Consider the following 14,740-nt stretch of genomic DNA (forward strand, 5'->3'; position numbering starts at 1 on the left):
CCCTGCTTAGGGTTCATTATAATTGTTGAATTGAGATTATAGTATAGATATGATTGTCAAGGGTTTCCTTCATGGACATAAGCTATTAAGTTGTACAACATAATCCTTACATCCTCTCTTTTCTTACTTTATGCTCTTTCTCTATGTCTTCATAAAATCTAATAGGAAGGAAACCAATCGAGACAGGAATTACAAGGAGGAGAAATAATCTTATTTGAGAGTCCTTAAGGAAAAATCAAGGATGAAGAATATGAGCATATTTTTCTCTCTATCTCACACACACACACACACACACACACACAAATCCATCTAGCATTTTTAAAGGTTTTCAAGTCAAATTCAAACAAATGATTATATTGAATTTATTTTTTCTTTGACAAGATAAATATGTTTGTATTGTATTAGTCAATACAATCATGTGTTTCATTATATGGTGATTCATAAAACTACCTACAAGTGTTAAATCACAGAACTCATTAAATTATTCAAATAAGTTACATGATTTATTAAATAGGTTGTGTAATTAAAAATATAGTTGAATACTATAATTAAATCCAAGTAGTGGGTTGCTAGAAACTTTGTTCTATTACACACTCGTTTGACATAGTTATTTTCTAGAGAATACTTCTTATTATGAAGTGTAAGAAATATTAGGTTCATGTGTGTAAGTTTGAGAGACCCAATTATATTGTAAGCCCATCTATACTTAACATTAAATTCTAATTTTGATACAAACCCTGCTTAGGGTTCATTATAATTGTTGAATTGAGATTATAGTATAGATATGATTGTCAAGGGTTTCCTTCATGGACATAAGCTATTAAGTTGTACAACATAATCCTTACATCCTCTCTTTTCTTACTTTATGCTCTTTCTCTATGTCTTCATAAAATCTAATAGGAAGGAAACCAATCGAGACAGGAATTACAAGGAGGAGAAATAATCTTATTTGAGAGTCCTTAAGGAAAAATCAAGGATGAAGAATATGAGCATATTTTTCTCTCTATCTCACACACACACACACACACACACACACACAAATCCATCTAGCATTTTTTTGAGAATTGATAAGACAAGGACTAGTCAGTAGGTACATAGTACAGATAGATTGTATTTATTTTTGATACATTAGTACAGTGAGACTCACATGAGATAGGTGCACATGAAAATTTTGTTACCTATTCAAACTTTCCTAAAAATAAATGATCAGACTTTCCTAATCTCTTTGATGGATTGTATTGCCCGTGGCATTATATACATCACAAGTTTGAAACTTTTGAATTGTACCTTTTATGTACTTTTTTAAAAGTTAAAGATAGAAAATGTATCACGTATGTACCCTTTTTTGTTTTTCTTTTGATAGGATGGTACATATAAATGTAGTAGTAATTGGATGGTGACGTAATTTTATGGTAAGAGCAGTCTTAGTTCTAGAGGTTCTAACTTCTAACCAACATATTTAGATCCAATCTATCATGTAGTATTCATTTAGTACATGGTTATATATATTTTTAAATTCTGAAACTTCAAGGTGTAAAATCTAAATACCCCATACTTTAGGGAATAAAATCTAAATACCACTAAAATTTAGGGACGTAAAATCCAAATTCTGAAACATAATCCAAATTCTAAAACTTTAGAGTTTGGATTACGTTTTGTTACCTAATCAAACTTTCCTAAAAATAAATGATTAGACTTTCCTAATCTCTTTGATGGATTGTATTGCCCGTGGCATTATATACATCACTAGTTTGAAACTTTTGAATTGTACCTTGTACGTACTTTTTAAAGGTTAAAGATAGAAACTATATCACGTATGTTCCCTTTTTTGTTTTTCTTTTGATAGGATGGTACATATAAATGTAGTAGTGATTGGACGGTGATATAATTTTATGGTAAGAGAAATCTTAGTTCTAGAGGTTCTAACTTCTAACCAACATATTTAGATCCGATCTATCATGTAGTATTCATTTAATACATGGTTACGTATATTTTTAAATTTTAAAACTTCAAGGTGTAAAATCTAAATTCTCCTAAAATTTAGGGGGGTAAAATCCAAATTCTGAAACGTAATCCAAATTCTAAAACTTAGAGTTTGGATTACATTTTGTTACCTAATCAAACTTTCCTAAAAATAAATGATCAGACTTTCCTAATCTCTTTGATGGATTGTATTGCCCGTGGCATTATATACATCATTAGTTTGAAACTTTTGATTTTTACCTTGTACGTACTTTTTTAAAGGTTAAAGATAGAAACTGTATCACATATGTACCCTTTTTTGTTTTTCTTTTGATAGTACAGTACATATAAATGTAGTAGTGATTGGACAATGATATAATTTTATGTTAAGAGAAGTCTTAGTTCTAGAGGTTCTGACTTCTAACCAACATATTTAGATCCGATCTATCATGTAGTAGGGGTGTGCACGGTTTGGTCGGTACGGTTTTTTCCTAAATTTATCACAGAACCAATAGGGATCGGTTTTTTCATAATTGGAACCGATGCACACTACCTATGGTCAGTTTTCTGACCTATAGTGGTGCGGTTTTTTGTGGCTGGTTTAGTCGGCTTGAAATATTTTTTTTTTTTTAAAAAAAACTTTTTTTTAATTAAAAAAAAATTAGGCTTTCAAGCCCAATATCAATATATCAACCTGTTCAAGATTTCAACTAAATACAAACTGTTTTTTTATTTAGCAAGCCATCAAAAATCTAGTCACACTTAAAACAGAAGCAAAAGCAAATGTAAAAAAAAAAAAAAAAAAGTGAAAATGCCAAATAATATTTTTCTACATCTAGCCAACACACAAAAGCATATTTCAACGCATACTTATACCATAATTACTCATTACTCAATCAAACACTAACAAGATACATTACTTAATCTCAATACATATCAACTCAATAGAGAGGCAAAACCTAAACACAAAAAAAAAAATAAATAAAAAATCAAAATGTAATGCAAATAAAATTAAACCAAACAGGTGTTTTCAGTTGTTTAACCTAACATAAACGACTTTTTAGAAATTAGAAACTAAACCCGTGGACGGTCACAGTAAAGTCTAAAGTGTAAAAAAAAGCTTCTATTTTTACTAGTGATTTCGCGGCAACTACATGGATTGGCCTCACTGTACAGAAAGAGTATTGAAGACTGTGGTGAAGTGTGAAGTGGGCCAGTTTCCTTGTTGACTAATAGTAAGATCAAACAACATTAGTTTAGTCACATTTTGTTAGAAAGAAAGAAACAAACAAAAAATTCCAAAAAGCCTTTTTCACTAAGCTTATCATGTTTTTGCTGAGAGGTGAGAGAGGAGAAGGGCTTAAGCTTATGGCTTACCAGTGGTTTGCTACAGGCCCACGGTGAGCTGGTGACTGTGAGCTCCTGCTGTTGCTACAGAGGCCAGCCGAGTTGAGCAGTGAGAGCTCAGAGGTGAGCGTCAGGCCGGCGAGAGGCGAGAGGCGAGAGCGAGAGAGAGAGTTAAGGGTCTAATGAGAGAGAATAGAGTGAATTTGTACTTAGGGAAATCTGAAAACCTAGCAAAAAAAATAGTGCCGTTTTGTGTTTTTTTTTTTTTATAATTACAGATTACCTACCTATGGTTTGCCTCAAATTTAAATTATCCACCCGTGGTTTCATTTTTGACACTTTACCCACCTGTGATTCCCTCTGTTACTACTCTGTAACCCACCTCCATTTCAGACGTTACTTTAACACATAACTCATCAAAAACAAAGCCCAAAACAGATAAAACACTCCTCACTCCCAAAACACACTCCCATCCAATGTGCTCACCAAACTAAGATCCTTGATGCTCCTTGATGCTACAATGCAATGTGCTTGAGATAATGGATTGAGAACCATCTAGGTTTTGATTGTGCAAGTAAACCGAGGAAGAGTGAGACACAGAGTTTGGGTTTAGCTGTTGCAAATCATATTTTTGATTTTTGGTGCTTGATCCATTCGTTTTCTCTTGATTTAGTGAGTTCTTGACTTTGTTAGCTTCAAGTTTTGGTTTTCTTTTACTTTCATATGCTCTGTTCATCTGATTTTAGGTAGACCCTTTTAATTTTTGAAACCTAGGGTTTTAGAATTTTTTTTTTTTTTTTTTTTTTCGAAATTGAGTTTTTGCTTATAACAATTTTTGCTATATCTTCATTAATTGGCAATGGCTCTACAACTAGTGGTTTCTACCGTGCCTTAGATGGTCATTTATGTACTTATGAGAATTGTGCCCTACGAACAAGTCAAAAGGTGGTAACTGTGGAAGAAGATTCCTCGGTTGTAGTCAATTTAGTGTAAGAAACAATTCCATTGTTGTATTTCATTTGAATTGAATTGAATTATTAATTGTGATTAATTGTGAACTGTGAAATTAATTGTTGTAATTGTAATGATCAGGTTGGTCCCAAATGTGGTTCTTTCAGTAGGTGGATAATGAAACTTGCAGGAGTGAAACTGTCCCACTTGTCCGTAAAAGGATAAGTATGCTTGTGAATGAACTACAGCCTACAAATTAGAGAGAAATGACAAGTAGAGAAATGGAAGAAAGATCTAACTAGAGGGAAAGAGAAGCTCATCAGCTTTATGTAGAAGTTAGGGAGAAACTTAAGAGGGTTAGAGAGAGTGAGAGATTGTACAAGCTGGCATTAGTTTTGTCATAGTTATTTTTCATTTTTGTAATGTTGTTGTTGTGTTTTGCCTCAGTGAACAACAATATAAGGGTGAGGACCCTTAATCTGCCATGATGCTTGGGGGGTTGTTGAAATGTGGTTAGGTAATTGAATTAATTTTGGTGGTATACCAACCCTATTCAAGTCCCTGATTATTGTATCTATCTCTTGAAATACAAAGTGGTTTTTTTGTGCAAATGTTCTATAGTTTATTTATTTATTTATTTTTACTTCATTCTGGGATTTGGATTGATATATATTGCCACAAAGTATTATGCGGAAATGTTAATAACATGATTTGCTTCTTGCCCATAAATGGATCCATATATATTGGTTCTATTGCTTCTTGCCCATAAATGGAACATGCTTTACACATACACATGATTTGCTGTGTCAATACATACACTTGTGTAAATCCACCAAAAATACAAGACAAGCACAAGACATCGAAATACTTTATCCTGTGTCAGTGCACATTAATAAAATCTTGACAATGTCATAATCTCCAAAAGTGAAGACATTCATTGTGACTTTATGTCACATGCAGACATATTTACAACTAAAACCTAACTACTAGTCCCCACACATCAGTTATACACATCTTCCAACCAAAATTGCTAATATTGTTTTTGATACTCAACCAATTTAAATACTAGTTACATTAAGTGTGGGAACTATAACAAAATAAGTGGTTGCGAAAAACATCTTTTATATTCATTTACTGCTTTTGGTGCCCTTGCTAGCCTTCTTGCCCTTTCCACCAAGTGGTTGAAACTTTGTTGGCCTTAATACACCAAACTTTCTACCTTTAAACCCCATAGCAGCACCACCACTTCCTTGACTTGACGCACCACTAGTGCTCACAGATGCACTTGTTGGCTATACAATCAAAATCCAGCAGTTAGCAAGATGGTCCAACAATAGCAAGTAAGAGGAAAAAAAGAAACAAAATAGAAGAAAGTCGAGGTGCCTAAGATGGTAAAGAATCCCATGTCTCTTTAGGGGTATGGAAGCTTGGTTGTGAGGATGAAGAGAACCAGTTGGCCCTAGATGCAGTTGGAGGTTGAGTTGCTACCTCAGATCTATTGTTTGGTGCAGGTTGAGATGCAATTTGAACAAAAGCTCTGTATACAAGCTGAGATCTAATATTTGGTGACTGAGATGCAGTTTGAAGTGTTACAATTTACTTTGTTGTTGTAGATTTACTACCTTGTGCCTACAAATAAGGTTGTAAAAGTTACATACACATGAAATATATGAGGAAATGACTATAGTTCAAAGCATGGAAATACTTACAGCTTTTGATTTAGCAAGTCTATCTCTTCTCTGCCATGGAGTTTCACTAGTGATGCGTGCCTTGTACCCTCTTGCATTATGTTCTTCTTTATGGCACTTCCCACACTTGACTATCTTGCTCATCCTATAAACTCTATAAGGGTTCCTTGGCTCTTCAGGATCTCTTTTTCTTTGCTTTGGTGGTCTGCCAGGTGATTTATACACATGAGGAGCAACGAGAACAGGTTGGTTAATCTTAACCCCCTCAGACTGGCCAGGCATTGGCTGTATTATCTCTTTGTAAGTTTCAACAAATGTCTCTTTCAAGTAACAAGAATGCACATAGTCCTCCATTTGCCCTAGGTTCTTAACAATAGCAGAGATCCCATGTTTGCAAGGAATTCCTGTCAAATCACAAATCCTACAACTACATGTTTTTCTAATCAGATCAACCCCATGTCTCTCACGACCATTATCAACCTTATACATGAACCTACCTATAGAGTAGCATGAGAAGGTGTAGATTCATATTTTAACTTCTCTAATTTGTCTTAAATATTAGGACACACCTTTCCAATGTATTTTGCTATACCTTTCATCTTGTTGTATTGTTTAGTCATGAGCCTAACTCTGATCCACTCCAACATTGCTAAAATTGGCTTATCCTTAGCTTCTAAGATCATGACATTAAAACACTCACTCAAGTTATTAGCTAAACAGTCATACAAAACTCTACTACTAAAGTGAGACTTAGACCATTGTGCAAGGTTGATGTCAGCAAGATACTCCCATGCCTTGACATCCAAATCCTTTAGTTCCTGCATTCTTGTCTCAAACTCCCTAATTGCTGTGGCTCCAGCACATATCCACAGTGCATCCTTCAACTCCAAGCCCTTATGGTCTACTATAAAATTATTATAGATATGCTTCACTCAATACCTATGCTCACAAGTTAGGAACAGCATCTCAATTGCAGGTATAAGGCTCTAATTCATATACAAAATAGATCAAGTAAATATGTTAGTTAAACATATTGAAATGAACAGAAGCATGTATTATTAAACTTTAAATATGTGGGTCAAATATGTTAGTACAATTGTAGGTCATACCTTTTGTCTATCGGTGATAAAGACCAGATTAAGTTGCTCTAGATTCCTAATGTAATCTGGAAACTATTGCTGAAACCACACCCATGAATCTTTGTTCTCTTGCTTAACAACAGCAAATACAACCGAGAAAATGTTATCATTTACATCTCTAGTTGTGGCAGAAAGTATTTGCCCCCCAAATCTCTCTTTCAGGTGGCACCCATCTAAACCAATGATTGGTCTACAACCTCCCAAAAAACCAATTGAGATGTATAACACCTCCATCCACATTCATTTATGTAATAAACTGATATCTTCTTCTTCTCATCCAACTTGAACTTGATATCTACTGGCTTCTTTATAGTATATTCCCTCAAGGCCTCCCTAAATGCCTTAGAGTTCGAAAACTTCATTCCCTTCTTTAACACTGGTTTTCTCATTTCGGTTTGGACATTAAACTCAGGTTCTTTTGCAGCAGTTGGGGCTGGCTGATCATCATCAGACCCTACTAGACTTTCTATGTCATCTTCAAGAGGTCGGTCAATTCATTTACCCTTTTCCACAAACCCATTCTCTCTTGCATTAGATCTAATTTCTAAATCCTTGTCATTGTCAGCTGTAGTAGGCCTATGTAAGGCTGCTGCACTACCATTAACTCCATCATGTGTAGATGGCCCATCATCTAAATTTTCAAATACATCATCATCAAAATCTAGCCCCTTAAACCTTTCCTCCAACCAATCAAAATCTGGACAGTCTTGTCCACCACCTCCTTCAGCATCCACATTACCTCCATGCACATCATCATCATTCTGACCCATCTCATACACAGCATCACCATTCTGACCCCGTACTTGCTCATTAGCAAATGGTTGTTCAACTGCAAATGGCTTCGCACCACCCTCAACATATAGTGTTATCTTATTTGTAGGCCGTGCAACATGAATCTCACACATATAAACTACATCATTATCTCCATTTATAACCCTTAACCCTTGCTCTAAATTACCTCCAGGAATAACATAATGAAATCTACTTGTACTATTTGCCCCCAAATCACCACAAATATCTTGTATTTCAAAATAACTAAGTTTATCGAGTGAACCTCATCAATAAAAGAAATACTACCTCCTAAATATACCAAATCTGGGTTCCACACAAACTCCCCACCATGAAGAATCTCAAAATTGAATGTTAAGTCAGCCATCTGCGTATAAAATACAACACAATAAAGTATGAAATGGGCTTGCATGCGGAAAAGTATAATCTATTATAGATTATTGCTTTATTAGGCAGTCAAATTTCTGTTTCAATTTCCCTTACCATATACCATCAAATGAGATGGGCTTGCATGTGGAAAAGTCCAAGAGATGAATGTAATTAATTAATCATTTGAAGTAGAAACCAACTATTTCGAGTAACCAATTAGTAATGTATCATGTGGTNCAAAAAAAAAAAAAAAAAAAAAAAAAAAAAAAAAAAAAAAAACCATAGATTTGCCTGTGAATTTGTTACAAGCAAAAACCCAATTTTGAAAAAAAAAATTTAAAACCCTAGTTTTCAAAAATTAAAAGGATCTACCTAAAATCAGATGAACAGAGCATATGAAAGTAAAAGAAAACCAAAACTTGAAGCTAACAAAGTCAGGAACTCACCCAATCAAGAGAAAACGAATAGATCAAGCACCAAAAATAAAAAATACAATTTGCAACAGCTGAACCCAAACTCTGTGTCTCATTCTTCCTCGATTTACTTGCACGATCAAAATCTAGATGGTTCTCAGTCCATTAGCTCAAGCACATTGCATTGTAGAATCAAGGATCTTAGTTTGGTGAGCACGTTGGATGGAAGTGTGTTTTGGGAGTGAAGAGTGTTTGGTCTGGTTTGGGTTTTTTTTTTGATGAGTTATGGTTAGAGTAACATCTGAAATGGAGATGGATTATAGAGTGGTAATGGAAGGAATCACAGGTGGGTAAAGTGTCAAAAATGAAACCATGGGGGGGTAAGTTAAATTTGAGGCAAATCACAGGTGAGTAATCTATAATTATCCTTTTTTTTTTTTAATAATAATACCCAATACAGTGACTTTTTAGTAAAAAAAAAATTCAAATGGATAAAAATTCAAACGATGCTGTATCCAAACATCTGAAAATTATTAGAGGGGTCAGTTCGGTTCGGCGAGGCTTCGGTGCAGGAAGGTCGGCGTCGGTCGGTCTTGTCGGCTCCGATATTGGTTTGCACAATCCTATCATGCAGTATTCATTTAATACATGGTTACGTATATTTTTAAATTCTGAAATTTCAAGGTGTAAAATCTAAATACTCCATACTTTAGGGAATAAAATCTAAACGCCACTAAAATTTAGGAGGGTAAAATCCAAATTCTGAAACGTAATCTAAATTCTAAAACTTTAAAGTATAAAATCCAAATACTCTCAAACTTTAGGGGTATAATTTACAATTTACCTTAAAATTTATTTGGGCACGATGTACTTTTATCTTGTCAAGTGACTTAACATTCATGATAAAATTCAAAATATAAAATTCAAACACTCTCAAACTTTAAGGGTATAATTTGCAATTTACCTTAAAATTTATTTGGGTGCAATTTACTTTTATCTTATCAAGTGACCTAACATTCATGATAAATTTTTATTTTATTTTATTTTTTTGAGAAAATATTCATGATCATATAGAGATTTTGGAATCCTATTCATCTAGTGAAATGTGTAAAAATACTTGAGCCCCACAATTGAACTTAGAAGTTAGAAGAGATCAATGGGGTGTTTGCCGTAAGCTTATGACTCCCTGGGACTTCAAATTATTATTTTTTAATACTATATAATAATGGATATTATTTGAATATTTTAGTTCAAAAAATTCATGCTTGGTGCATATATATATATATATATGCCAACATCCTTATTAAAAAACAAATATAAAATTCATTTTTGAACGGTTTTTAGACCCCTTAACCCAACCAGATTAACCTAGTTAATTAGCCAACTGATTAACTTAGTCAAATTTTGCAAATCCATGTTATCACAAACACAATATCATATCAAGAATATAGCAGCAGAAAAGTAAATAACACAATGATATGATGACCCAGGAAACCACACGGTAAAAACCTGGGGAGGATTTAACCTGCCTATCCTTAAGGTAAACTTGAATCCACTATCTTGAAAGAATCGAAGTTCATACAATAAGACTTACAAGCCCCCACGCTCGACTTCTTATTGTTACCCACCAGTAGAACTTACTGACACTACCACGTGCAAACTCCGAGACCACGAACTCCTTCTTTCTTGGATTCTCCAGCAAGTACAAGCACTCACGCTTGTTTTTCTTTAAGATTCAATGGCAGCAATTGAATTGATCATCAAGGTGTAGATAACATCTCCTCCTTCAAAACCCTAAGCTTTGTGTAAAGGAAAGCTCCTCTAGATCTCACAAGAGATTTACACAAAACAGCAATATGAGCAACCTCTAAAACGTGGCTAGGTTTGCCTTATATACCTAGGGAAAAACAAAAACCTTAAACGTTTTAGGAGTTAGGGCTGAGTTGAAATTCTACAGAAAAAACGATCTGGCCTGATTTTCGATTGATCGAGCCTAAGCTTCAATCGATCGAACCAGGGAGAAGCACTATTCAATCCTGCATCAACTTGTTCCAACTTTACATAAATAATACAACTTTGAGCTAGTCTAAACAAGACTAAATAATCTGTTTTGATCATGGTTTGCCAACAATACAAATTAGAGTTCTAAATACATAAATTCCTAAATCTTTAAAACCTAACAATTTTTAATAACAAAACAAAAGAAAATTCCTTATAAAAAGAAACATCTGCTAGAAAAACGTAGACTTATTCATTATAAATATATGTTTGTTGACATTTTAGTATACATATTTTTGGGATCTAATATTAAAAGTTTGGGATTTCGGGATTTGGATGTGGTGATACTGTCTAATTCCAACAAAAGGATTGTTTGGGTTTTTTTTTTTTTTTTTTGGGTGCTATTAGCAAGATGACTTTACAATTATCATTGTTTATTAAAATTTTTTTACTGCTGCAATAAACTCTCAATTTTAATTTACAAGAATTAAATCATTAGTTTAGTGAATAGACAGTGGAACTGCTTATTTTTAGTTTGGCACTGCATCTTTGAGAAGTACATAAATCTTTTTATAATTGATATTTTTTTTAATTAGTAAACAAGTTTTATTCTTAAGAATTCACAAATTATGAAAAACCTTTTCTTTTCTTTTTTTGGTAAATTGAATTTTCATTAAGTACCAAAAGAAGTAGTAACAAGATCCCTCTTTGACAGCTTCCAGACGAATTATGGAAGGAAAGAAATATTACAACATAAATCATAATTTAAATCAAGATCAGAAAGCTTAGCTAAACTATGAGCAACAAAGTTAGATTCTCTTCTAAACCAATTTATTGTCAACCTAAGAAGCACGTCTTCAGCCCTAGGAGAGTCCAAATCTTCTGTCCCACTTTTCCCGCTCCACTCTATACTCCACCAATAAATACTTGTCATGTGTTTACCTAATTAATTAAATACTATTATTAATTAACAACTGTAGTATTAATAAGTCAATAATGATAGTATTTAATTAATTAGGTAAACACATGGCAAGTATTTATTGGTAGAGTATAGGGTGGAGCAGGAAAAGTGGGACAGAAGATTTGGACTCACCCTAGGATGCTCAATCCTTTTTCTTTTTTTCAATTTTTAAAAGGATAGTTATTAAGCCATATTGTCAAATATATATCTTTTTAAAAATGTTATTTTAGGGAATTTGACAAAAATATAGTGACATTCCACTATCTTAACATAGATTCAGGATTCCATTATAGTGTTCTCAACATAAAGATGAATAGAAATAGTTATGTCTTTCCAACTTCGTATATTGCTTGTAATACTTATTCCTATTACATTGTAATAACTATTACAGTGTAGCAATCATGCCCTTAATGATAGATCAATCCATATATAGCATTGCCAAGGCACTCTAGAGCATCAAAACATAGCTTTGAGTCTCCGTCTATTATTACATTATGATGGTTTACTTTCAAGATATAATAAGATCACATGGAGGAATGCCTTGGCCCAAACTATTGTTGCAAATAGAAGCTCACCATTACAAGCATAAAGAAGTTCAACTTCAACATCTAAACTTCAAAAAATTGTGCCAATGGAAATAGAAAACCATTAGCCTACCAAATACCAATTTATTTAAAGATAATGATGGTACCTGTACATACTCTTCATATTTTCATTGCAATTATAGAACGAGGATTTTCAATCATTAATATGGTCAAAACTAGGTTTCACAACAAATGAAAATAATATTTTAATGGATTCTTTGATTTTGTATATTAAAAAAATTATTGCAAAATTTAGTACATAATTACATTATTGGGCTCTTTGATGCCATTTAAGTTTGAAGTTTTACAACTTAGAGCATTCACAGTAGTGGAACTAAAAATTTAGCTTTTTAGCTCCACCAAAAGTTACTTTATCTATTTTACCTACACATATGCTGCAGTAGTAAATCTATTTTAGCTTTCAATACAATAAAATAATATAAACATCACAATAAAATAATATATCTATTACAATAAAATAATATATACACTACAATAAACAACAATCACAACCACCTGCAACCGCTACCGCTACCGTCGCCGCCGCCAGCGCCGACTCTTCTACCGCCACCGCCACCACATGATAGCAAATAATTGTCTAGTGTAAACAAGTGATTTTTTTTAACCCCAAATTATACTTATACATTTTTTTTTTTTACTAAAACAATTTTTCAATCATCATGATAGTCTATTATCGTCTCAATTGTCCGAAAGCAATCTTGGAACAATGTGAACTATGAAATGGAGGAACTTTATAAGAAAACATATAAAATAGAACACATATTATAGCAGGAACAATGTAGTCCATACATTACTCACATACATAACTCAAACCAAATTATAATAAAACTCACACACTTGCACAAGTTCCGATGACTCATGCTTCTTAACATACAAAAAAGAAAGTTCCTACAACTCGCCTTACAATTGCCATAAATGTTCAATGAGATCTGACTGGAGTTGAAAATGAATTTCTCGGTCTCTAATGCGTCCATATCTCTCAATGTATGACATAAATCCATCACTTTGTTCACGTAACACTTGCAGAGGAGGATTATCCACTCCATCAATTTGTTCATAATCCAAGTCTACCACTTCATTATCATCCCGCTCATCTTCAACAATCATGTTATGGAGAATTATGCACGCTTTCATGATCTTTTGGAATGTTTCAAGATGGAAAAATCATGCAGGTCCATGGACAATTGCGAAACGTGCTTGAAGCACTCCAAATGCACGCTCAACATCCTTCCTACATGCCTCTTGGTCTACTGCAAATAATTTATACTTCTATCCATGTGGAGCTGGGATTGTTTTCACAAATGTTGCCCACTTTAGATATATGCCATCAGCAAGGTAATATCCCATTGTGTAGCAATGACCATTGATTGAGTAATGTACTGAAGGAGCACGTCCTTCAGCAAGTTCATTAAATACATGAGACTGCTCTAACACATTAATGTCATTATTTGACCCAGGTAACGCAAAAAATGCATGTCATATCCAAAGATCATATGATGCTATTGCTTCCAAAATAATAGTAGGCTCACGAATATGACCACAATATTGACATTTCCATGCAAATGGACACTTTTTCCACTTCCAATGCATACAATCAATTGAACCTAGCATACCTGGAAAACCTTGGCATTCGCCATGAGCTAACAGTCTAGCAATGTCTTCATTGTTTGGCTTTCTCAAGTATTCCTCAGAGAAAACATCAATTACCGCAGTAACAAATTTTTTCAAACTTTCTAATGCAGTAGTTTCTCCAATCTACACATATTCATCTATCAAATCACCCGATACTCCATATGCAAGCATTTTAAGTGCAGCAGTTATCTTTTGTAATGAAGATAAACCAAGTTTGTTGGCACTATTTCTTTTTTGAATAAAGTTAAAGTCATGAGCTTCTACCTTAGATTGAATACGTAGAAAAAGAGAACGCTTCATCCGAAATCTCCTACGAAATACAGTAGGTGGATATACTAGTGTGGGAGCAAAATAATCAAGAAAAAGCCTCTCATGGCCTGCCAAACAATTACGTCGGATAGAACGTCGATATTTAGGTTGTGATGTTTCCATGACAAGTTCTTCAATTATCTCATCTTCATTTGAGTCATCAAAAATGAACTTGCGAACCAAATAGTGATTCATGGATGCAACCTTCAAGACAATTGGAAAGCAATTATTACTATAGATGCAAGATTAAAGCCAAGTGACATAAGCCACAACAAAATGATAAAATAAGAAATACTATGAATGCTCATTGTTCATAGACTTATTCTAAGACCTGTCATCTCAAAACCAAGCATATGATACTAGGAATATTCAATGAATAGAAATAATTGGATCAAAGACACTCATAGTGGTTGTAACAGCAAAATATATAATAGTTTCATTTTCAGTCTACAAAGAGTTATATCAATGCCTATCACAAGACTGAATGGAACTTAACAAAAGATAAAAAAGATTGCATTTCAAAGTCTTTGTTAGATTGCACTTCAAGTCACAACACAAACACATACATTTAGTTTAA

General features: G+C 33.6%; 1 pseudogene; it reads right to left on the reverse strand.

The window, feature by feature from the left end:
* Positions 1-13,122: 13,122 nt before the first annotated feature.
* Positions 13,123-14,358, reverse strand: LOC136066743 (uncharacterized; annotated as a pseudogene).
* Between the last annotated feature and the right edge of the window lie 382 nt (positions 14,359-14,740).

This window comes from Quercus suber, unplaced genomic scaffold (assembly GCF_002906115.3).
Source record: "Quercus suber isolate HL8 unplaced genomic scaffold, Cork oak 2.0 scaffold_45, whole genome shotgun sequence".
Classification (NCBI taxonomy): domain Eukaryota; kingdom Viridiplantae; phylum Streptophyta; class Magnoliopsida; order Fagales; family Fagaceae; genus Quercus; species Quercus suber.